Source organism: Mastomys coucha, unplaced genomic scaffold (assembly GCF_008632895.1).
Source record: "Mastomys coucha isolate ucsf_1 unplaced genomic scaffold, UCSF_Mcou_1 pScaffold12, whole genome shotgun sequence".
Classification (NCBI taxonomy): domain Eukaryota; kingdom Metazoa; phylum Chordata; class Mammalia; order Rodentia; family Muridae; genus Mastomys; species Mastomys coucha.
The window spans coordinates 66,871,691-66,881,954 of record NW_022196894.1 but is presented as its reverse complement, the minus strand read 5'-3'; the positions used below and the strand labels follow the sequence as shown (position 1 = coordinate 66,881,954).

Sequence of the window (10,264 nt, the reverse complement as noted above, 5' to 3'; positions counted from 1 at the left end):
TTGTTTTTGTTTGTTTCTTTGCTTTTTAGAGGGGAAACTGGGAAGGGAGAAATTTACATGTAAATAAAAAAATCTAATAAAAATTAAAAAAAAAGATTTAATAGTAAGTATTTAGAATTGAGGCTGGTAATGGGATAGGAGAGAAGATGTAGATATAGAAGTAAGATGTAAAGACAGATGTAAGATGTAGAATTAGAATAAGTATGTAACCAATAAAATGTAATTAATAAAATGTAAGTAGTGATAAGTAAGACGTAAGAAGAAGATATAGAAGAATATAAAAGAAGCTAACTAGAGAAGAGGTAAAAATGAAGGTTCCTGATTAAACTGCATGGAGAAGGGCTTGGTGTTTGCCTCCTTACTTCTAACTGGACGGGTAAGACGGCTGACACCTTGACACAGCATCACACCGGAAACTCAAGATTCAGATCTAAAATCACTTATCATGATGATGATGATATAGGACCTTAAGAAAGACATAAATAGCACCCTCAAAGAAATACAGGAGAACACGGGTAAAGAGCTAGAAGCTCTTAAAAAGGAAACACAAAAATCCCTTAAAGAACTACAGGAAAACACAATCAAACAGGTGAAGGAAATGAGCAAAAACATCCAGAATCTAAAAATGGAAATAGAAACAATAAAGAAATCAGAAAGAGAGACAACCCTGGAGATACAAAACCTAGGAAAGAAATCAGGAGTTATAGATGCAAACATTACCAACAGAATAAAAGAGATAGAAGACAGAATCTCAGGGGCAAAAGACACCATAGAAAACGTTGCCACAACAGTCAAAGAAAATGTAAAAAGCAAAAAGCTCCTAACCCAAAACATCCAGGAAATCTAGGATGCAATGAGGAGACCAAACTTAAGGATAAAAGGTAGAAGAGAATGAAGACTCCCAATGTAATGGACCAGTAAATATTTTTAACAAAATTATAGAAGAAAACTTCGCTAACCTAAAGAAAGAGATGCCCATGAACATACAAGAAGCCTACAGAATTCCAAATAGATTGGACCAGAAAAGAAATTCCTCCCACCACATAACAATAAAAACACCAAATGTACTAAACAAAGAAAGAATTTTAAAAGCAGTAACGGAAAAAAGGCAAGTAACATATAAAGGAAGGCCTATCAGAATTACAGCAGACCTCTTACCAGAGACTATGAAAGCTAGAAGATCCTGGGCAGATGTCATACAGACTCTACAAGTACACAAATGCCAGCCTAGGCTACTGTACCCAGCAAAACTCTCAATTACCATAGATGGAGAAAACAAGATATTCCATGACAAAACAAAATTTACACAATATCTTTCCAAAGATATTCTAAAGATATTCCTTTGCTGTACAAAGGATAATAGATGGAAAACATCAACATAAAGAGCAAAACTACATCCTACAAGAATCAAGAAAGTAATCTTTCAACAAATCCACACAAACCTAATTCCACCTCTTACAACAAAAACAACAGGAAGTGACAATTACCTTTTCTTAATATCTTAATATGAAAATTAATATTACCAACATATCCTAAGCGATTGAAATCCAAAAATATGAGGAATTAGAAATTTGTTGATTGTCACCCAATGGTCTCTCTAATTTTGTAATTGGAGAAATAGGTCCAATATTGTACAATCTATAATATACTTTCAGCTTGTTTCTGACAGTGTCTTGCTGTGTACAACATAAGGGTCTTGAAATCTTGCTTCTCCTATCTCAGCCTCTCTATTAGTTGTATTGTTTATTTCATGTTTTTACACTCTACTATGGTTTTCAGAACAGTTTATATATTTCAAAAGTATTTATATACCCAAGGGAGACATAGACAATTAACTTGAGAGGTGGCATGTAAGAAAGAGAACAACAAAGAGTAATACTGAATGCTTTGCTTGACATTTGTAGCTCTTCTTGTATTAAGTTTGAAGAAGAGAACTTTACAAGTTACTCTTTCTCTGAGATGAATGTTTTTCCAAATTATCACAGCCAATGAACCAGATTCTTACACATGCCTAATGTCTGTGCCACCCTCCAAGCAGAACCATTGTGCATTGAAACAGTTGGTGAATGACTTTATGGATAGACTATCTTAATACACATACCATTTCTTAAGTGAATGTAACCTGTTCTCTGTGGCCTGAGAATAAAGTCATTCACTCAAGTCAAGTAGTTTTGACCATAGCAGGAAGTCTGTATCCAAACATCGTGCCTACAATTCATTCCTTGGTGCAGCAGAACTGTCAACTCTCAGCTTAGCTACAATGGAGGTAAATTCCTTTGGTGATTTGAGGGTCATTGAAGTACAGCCTTATTACAATGAACTCCAATATCTAAAAATTGTTCTTATTTTGGGCTTGTACCACAGTAAAAACCAAGATTTTAAACTCTACTAAATACAAAACAAACAAACAAAAAGACTTTATATATTTATGTTCATTTAAGAAAATACTAGTAGTGATGTATTATTTTGAAATATACAGTTAATATGTTTGGAGTTATTTGAAATTTATACTAAGAAAAACATATGTATTTTCAGTATTGCTGTACACAAGCATCTACATAAGATTGTTAGATTGATTGTTGTTTTATATCAAACTACTTTTATAATACTCATTTTTATTGTTGTAATATTTTATAAATTTTAAGGAATATGACAAATAAAGATATTGTAGGTATTGAAGAGGGGGTCTCTGGGAGGAGTTGGGGTACAAAAGGGAAACAAGAATGTGATTTAATTCTATTTACTTAAAATATGTTTTTAAATGTTAACAAATTCAGACAAATTGAAATCATGTAACTTTTCTCATCATGCTACAACAAAAGTTTAAAAAAATTGCAAAAATGCTGTCTGGAGCATAGAGCTGTCTAGCAATCTCCAGAGAAAACAGAACAGAGTATGTTTGTTTGTGTGTGTGTGTGTGTTTGTGTGTGTGTGTGTGTTTGTGTGTGTGTGTGTGTGTGAGAGAGAGAGAGAGAGAGAGACAGAGAGAGAGAGAGAGAGAGAGAGAGAGAGAGAGAGAGAGAGACAGAGAGAGAACAATCTGGAAAGCTCTCTTGAGCAGGACATCCACTGTAAACTTGTAAACTTGTAACTCTTAGTGACAGCTAATTGGCTCTTAGGAGGAAAGCACCTAATTCCTAATGTTCTAGATATCTCCAAATTCCTCAAGTTAGCCGCAATTTAACATAACAAGCTGAAATCATTGCTAGCCAATAGAAATGTACCAAGTTGTAATTTCTTAAATGTTAACCAATCTTGTTAACAAGTTGGAACGCCTCATACATTTCTGAAAACCTGATAAAAAGAAAGTATTTTATAAGCTCAGGGCTTTCCACACCCATCCACTGCATTGGAGAGGTTAGAAAGGTCTGAGCTCAAGCTTGAATGAAGACTCTCTGCTCTTGGCCTGAGAATTGGACTCCTGGTGATCTGTGGGGATCCCTTAATCTGAGCATAACATTTTGCAGATCTCAAACACTTCTCAGAATTCTGTTACAATCCAAGACTTGTCCTTAGCAGGTATTCTGAGCCCTAGTCAGCATATCTTACTGGGCCAATTGTTACTGTAGATTGCATGGTTCTTAGCTTGATTAGATTGAGAAATACTTGTCTCCTATGTTACCATGCATAGCATCTTTTAGTACTATCAAAGCTAGCTTCCTAGTGAGTACCCAATTGTTATCTCCATGTTTAGTGACTAAAGTGTGTGGTTTATTGAGTAATAATTTCCTAAGGTCAAGGTCTTGAAGAGTAACTAAGTATGACGGCAAATAGCCTATAGTATTTTAGGGCTCTAAAGAATCTCATGGGCCAACAACTCCCAATAAACTAATTGGCCCTGGTATTTTTCTAGCCTGTGATGTTTGTTCAGGGAATTGTCATCCCTATCTAGGTTTACTCTATATAAATACTTTGTGTTTATGAATTTGTATTTTTATTTTGCATTTTTATTTTCTTCTATTTTAGTCACTGATGGATAGAAATATTCTCATGTTTGTTAGTCATTTGTACTATATTGAGAATCTTTTAAATTTATTTATTCATTCATTACAACTATTCATTATCCTATCAGCATTTATTAGTCTCATTGTAGTGTTTGAAATTTACACCTTGACAAAATAGCTTGCAAATATTTTTCCCAACCTGTAGGATGTTTTTTCACTCTTATTTTTATCACTATGTACGAACTTTTAATTTTGGAATAATCCTATTTGTCAAATCCAGAAATTATTTTGAGATTTCGGTCTTACTCTTAGTAACCCACATCAATATTTTGAAGTGTTTCTCATATTTCAGCTGATATTTTTAAAGTTTCAAATTTTACAGGTTTTTTTGTACATATTTTTTATATAGAGTGAGACATAGATCTATGGTTTTAGTCTTTCATGTCTGGATGTTCAGTTTTCATTCTCAATTCCATTTAGTGTTATGGGTCTCTTTTTTCCAGAGTATATTCTAGGTCGCTTTGTTGAGAATCAGAATCCTGTGTCTTGTCAGATTGTCTCTATAACCTTCATTCTATTCCACTGTTCCATGTGTTAGTTCCTTAAAATTTTAATTGAACCTGGTTATGATCATGTTTTCCCCTGGGCTGTAATTGTTGATTAACATTTTATGAGTGCCTTGATCTCATTGCTTTTTATGACTTTGATTATATTCTTTATATCTTCTTGATTAAATTTATTAGCTCTAAGCTTTAGGTATTTACCCATTTCTTCAACTTATTTAAGTAATAGTTAAAAAAATCCCCCAGGACCCTCTGTATTTCAGTAATTTGCTGCTTTTTAAAAATTTTTTGAAATGTATAATTTGTATTACCAACTACTTAGGTAAAATAAAAGAATTACTTGAATTTAAACATTCAAATTCAGCCTAGCTAATGCTAATCAAGAAATATTTATCACACTCAGAATTCATAACTACTATATTTATACTTTTGTTTTTTCTGATTGTTTTGTTTTATACTTAATGATAATATTAATTTAAGGAGAGCTGAGGTACTACTTACAAAAGAGGCTATGCCTTCTGCTTGTGTTCGAATTGATAGGCCTCTCAGGTACCTGCAAATATGTAGAAAGAAAAAAGAAAGAGAGTATAAGCCAAACCAAAATATAACAAAAACTAAAGTTTAAACACATTTGTGAGAACAATTTTGACAAGACTTCCAAATGTTCTCACTGAATAAAACACCAATTTGGGCAGGCAATAATATGTCTGTAATGGTTGAGCAGAACCAGAATACTATCAAAAGCAGAGGCAATCAGGTTGGACACTATCAGCCTTGTGACATCATAAATGACATCAACAATGAATCATTGTAGTCAGCTAGTTAAGTAGTAGTTAATGAAAAAGTATTTCAAAAGTTGCTTATATAATAACTGAAAAATTCTAAACATTCTCCATCTCTTTTCTCTTCTTAGTATGATCAAATATGATATACATATCTCTCAAAATGTAATAGCCTTACCTTATATTTAAGTTTTTACATTTTGTTTCCATTTTTCTGGTATACCTTTTTGTACTTAATAGAGTGTGAGACACATTAAGCCCTATCTGCCTTACCATTCTATCCCTTAGGCCAATGCCTGCATGGATTTCTTCATGACTAGTGTCTAGTTATCTATTTTGGCAGGAATATATCATAAATGATAATGTTTCCCAGTTCAGTATATTCTAAATGGCTTCATGTCAATACATGGTGATGTTCATTTTGATTGCTAACTGTGTTTGCAAGATTTTACATGCTAACACTGTCATTTTCTCTTTGCAATTATTATGTAGTAAATGATCTTACTCTAGACTGTTTTAATATTGTATGAGTCTTAAAATTTTTACCAAAGTATAGTTGCCAACTATAATTCATATTTGAATTGGTTGCTATTCTGATGGATTCAAAATTATTTTCTAATTCTATTACTTTTGCTAGGATTTTATATTGAATTTTAATATAGTAAAAGCCTATCTCTCCTTGGTTAATCTGTTTTTGATTTGTGTGATAACTACATCAGAGACATGACAAGATAATTAATGGAATATATATTTTTCAAGCAGTTCAATATGTATATGGATGAATCCTCTACTGTAAACTTGTGACAAGAAAAATAATGATGGAAAATAAGACAGAAGAGACATTTCCCCACACAGTAACCTAGATAGGGGAAGAAAGAATATACACAAAGATAAGTGATACCCTTTGAAAATACAACCCCTTTGATTTACTTCTCCAAATCCACAAGATATTTCCTTATTATTTCACTTCCTTTTGTTGATTCATCTCGTTTTATGAATCAAACAATGGATCAACCCACTAGATAGATTTGAGCTCTCAGATCTTAACTTGCTTTCATTGACTGTATCTACTACTTATAGACCAGGTGTCTTAGCACTTGAGCCTTCATGGATTATATGCTGAAGCCCTAGGTTCAATCTCCAATATTACCTAAAGCCAGCTTAATAGTGTTCATCTGTAAACCCAGAATTCAGAAGAGACAGATGACTCACAAGCTTCAAGGCCATTAACAACTGTGTAGTGAAGTGAGGCTACCTTAAAATCCATGGTACCCTTTCTTTAAATAAATTGACTAAAATTAAATATATGATGTAACTATTTTTTCTTTTGATATTATCTACTCAGGAATTCTTTTGCATGTCTTTGTTTACCTTTATTGATGAATGAATCAAACATCATAATTGAATGCATCGTGATATGGTATTGAAAACTGGATCAGGAAAATGAACATAAAGGATATTATTCATACTAATGTTATACATCTATAATGTCTAAAATTTATAAATAATTCATAATTGTATAGCAAAATGATAGCTCCAAGAAGCCTACTATGTTTGTATGTATGATTTTTTGTTTATGTATATACAGGAGGGAAGGAAAGAGGTATGGAGAAAGCTTTAAAATAGAAACAAAATATTAACAATTGTTGAATTTATTTAGGCATTATACATTTCATGTGCTATTCATATATATTTTAAAGTTTAAGATTATTACAAATGAAACTGCTGAAAATACTTGTTGAAATGACACACATCAAATTTTTAATACTGCTTCTCAGAAAGGCTGATGATGGGACTTTTAGTCTCTGGTTAGTTCACACTTTGTAGTTGTACTGTAACACACATTTCAACTATGACTCAGTTCAACAGTGTGAGCTTTGAAAGAATTTAAATCCTGCTTTTGTCAAAGTGTTCTTTTTGACAAAGAAAGATTTTTAACATATCAATGATGTAAGAAATATTGATAAACTAGAGTATTTTTCTGCCAGAGGTATAAGTTGGTATAATTTATTTTCCCTTCAAGCCTTACAGAGTGACTTTTTTAGTGATTAAATATACCATATATCATTACAAAATTATTAATTTGATTTTCTACTAAAATATCAGGTTTGTTACTCAAATAATGTTTCTTATGAATATTTGTATAAAATATATTTGCTAGACTATCCATCACAAAAAGGAAAATCAGTTTCTAAGTGAAAAGGTCAGATGTATGTTAAAGATATGTTTCTGAGAAGGGTGAGGTATACTTTTGAGTGGGAAGAATCAGGAAAGGCCTCAATGTTAGATTAACAAAAAAGAAAAAATATATAATTTTCCTATAGGAAATGATAAACTACAACAATGACTAGACTGAACAGAATATGTTGACATATAATGAATTTATGTTTAACAGTGCAGGATTTCTGGTCTTCAGAACTTAATATATCATTCGAAAAGGACTACCTACTCACATTTCTCCCCCGTCTCTTTTCTTGGCTATCCTTAACTCTAACTCAATATCTTCTGATTTCAGCCCCTGACTTGCCCCATATTACAGCTATAATAAGAGGAGTGGGTATCTTTGATTCTTTTAAATATATTTAAAAGTGGGCAAAGCATAGAGAAAAATAATAAAATATATTGAATCCTGATAATTCTTGCATCTCAACATTTTCGATAATGTCATTTCTAGTTGCATCATGTGAATAGGCAGAAAGCAGCATATCTATAGGAGAGATAATTGTTTTTTAAAAATTAATTTACTTTTCTTTATACAGGAACCTATATAGCCCAGGGTGACCTCCAATTTTCAGTGTAGTTTATGACTACTCTGAGCTTTTGGCTATCCTGCCTCTACACTAATTGTAGTTTATAGGAGTGTATGAACACATCTGGTTTATGTAGTATGGGGGAGAATTCAGACCTACATGTTAAGCAGTCTGCTATCTAAGCTATGTTCTCAGCCCTCATTAATACATTTGACTTTATAGTGTGCCTTAATTCTATAAATCAAGAACATTTTCACTTATATTTTTTTATCTCTGTGAAGTACATTATTTCTTATTCCCCATGTATGCTAAATCTTATTGTAAGGCTGCCATACAATGGTACTAATACAAATGAAAAACTGTGCAATGATAGAGATCACTTTCTGACCATTCAGGCGTCCATTAAGATGTATCAGGTGTAGTGGTGTATGCCTATAATCCTAGTGTGGGGCAGTGATCTTTTCAGGCAAACTCGGCCCAGTCGAATATAAGTGAAGAACTCATATGACCCAGTAGGTGCTGCCTGTGAGGGACAGAAGGAATTCGGCCACACCTCCTGAGACCCTGGCTCCTGTTTCAGTCCCAACCCACCCCCACCAGGACCCCGCAGGAGATGTGTGTTCTGTCAGGTAGACAATGCCCTAAGCTCCCAGCAATCTAGCTGGGCCCTATCCTCCCATCCCCAATCTTCTGGCCACAGCTAGGTATACCCCACAGACACATAGCTCCATCTGAAAATATAAGGAGTGGTTTGCCAGTCATTTTTCACTTGCTCTCCTGTCTTTCTTGCCCTCCTATGTTTATTGCTCTCCTCTCTTGTCCTTGCTTCCTCTCCTGCTCTCTTGCTCTCCTCTCTTTCTTTCCTCTCTTGTTTTCTTCCTCTCTTGCCCTCTCTCTCTCTCTCTCTCCTTCTCTTCTCTTCTCCTTTCTCTCCTTTTTCTCCACATGATCATGGCAGGCTTCTTTTCTCTTTCCTATAGTAAAATATAATATGACTATGCATTACCTCAGGCACCAGGTTTCAGCAGCAAAGAGACCCTGCCCTTCATCCTAGCACTTGGGAGCTAGTGACAAGGGGATCAAGTATTCAAAAACAGACATTGTTATATATCTTGGAGGTTGGTGCCAGTCTTGTTTACAGGACATCCTGTATAAAATTAAGTAAATAATCAAGTAGTCAAGGTTTATGAGTCAGAAACCATGGCATAATGGTGTAGTCATTCTAGAATCTACAGCAAAATCTGGCATCAATGGGAGGGGAGACCCTTGGTCCTGTGGAGGATTGATGCCCTAGCATAGGGGAATGCAAGGGTGGTAAGGTAGATGAATGGGGTAGCATCCTCATAGAAGAAGTGGGAGGGGAATGGGATGGGGGGCTTGTGGACAGGAGACCAAGAAAGGGATAACATTTGAAAAATAAACAAATAAAACAACCATTGAAAAAACTTGTCTACCATTTATTCTTTTCTCTTTCAGTATCTTGTCATTATTATTGATTTGTTTCTGTATATAATGCTAAACTTTGATTTTTCATTATTAAATTTCATGCCCTGTATCATTCAATAGAATTTTCTGGGGTTTCTTCTTCATCCATATTTAAGCTTCTATGTGGGCAGAGATATTTGTATCCCTGAGGCCCATGTTTGCATATAAAAGCTGCTTAATAAATATTGATGAAAAAAGTAAATGAATAGATGTGAGCATTCACACCTATATTTGTCAGGCTATGGCAGAGCCTTTCATGAGACAGTTGTATGAGGGTCCTGTCAACAAGCATTTCTTGGCATCTGCAATAGTGTCTGGGTTTGAAGTCTATATATGGGATGGATCCTCAGGTGCAGCAGTCTCTAGGTAGCCTTTCCATTAGTTTCTGCTCCACAGTTTGTCCCTTTGTTTCCTTTAGATAGGAACAATTCAACCAACCAGACCCCCAGAGCTACCAGGGAGTAAACCACCAACCTAAGAGTACACATGGAGGGACAGATGGCTCCAGGTACATATTAACAAAGGATGGCCTTATCTGGCATCAATAGGAGGAGAGGTTCTTGGTCCTGTGAAGGCTCGATGTCCCAGTGTAGGGGAATGCCAGGACAGTGAGGTGGGAATAGGTGGGTGACTGGGTGGAGAGAGCAGCCTTATAAAAGCAGAGGGAGAGCAGATGGGATAGGGGAGTTGTGGAGGGGAAACCGTGAAAGGGGATAACATTTGAAATATAAATAAATAAA

At 34.4% G+C, this 10,264-nt stretch overlaps 1 long non-coding RNA gene across 2 annotated transcripts in view; it reads right to left on the bottom strand.

The window, feature by feature from the left end:
• LOC116086496 overlaps positions 1 to 9,184 on the bottom strand; it is an 11,178-nt gene extending 1,994 nt beyond the window's left edge. The window contains exons 1-2 of one of the 2 annotated variants that reach the window (XR_004116954.1): positions 9,046 to 9,184; positions 5,009 to 5,060 (exon numbers count right to left, since the gene is read on the bottom strand). This is a non-coding gene — a long non-coding RNA (uncharacterized LOC116086496). Of the gene's footprint in view, positions 1 to 5,008; positions 5,061 to 5,178; positions 5,278 to 9,045 lie in introns of those variants that run through there. The other variant, XR_004116955.1, reaches the window with a different exon arrangement.
• Positions 9,185 to 10,264: the final 1,080 nt, after the last annotated feature.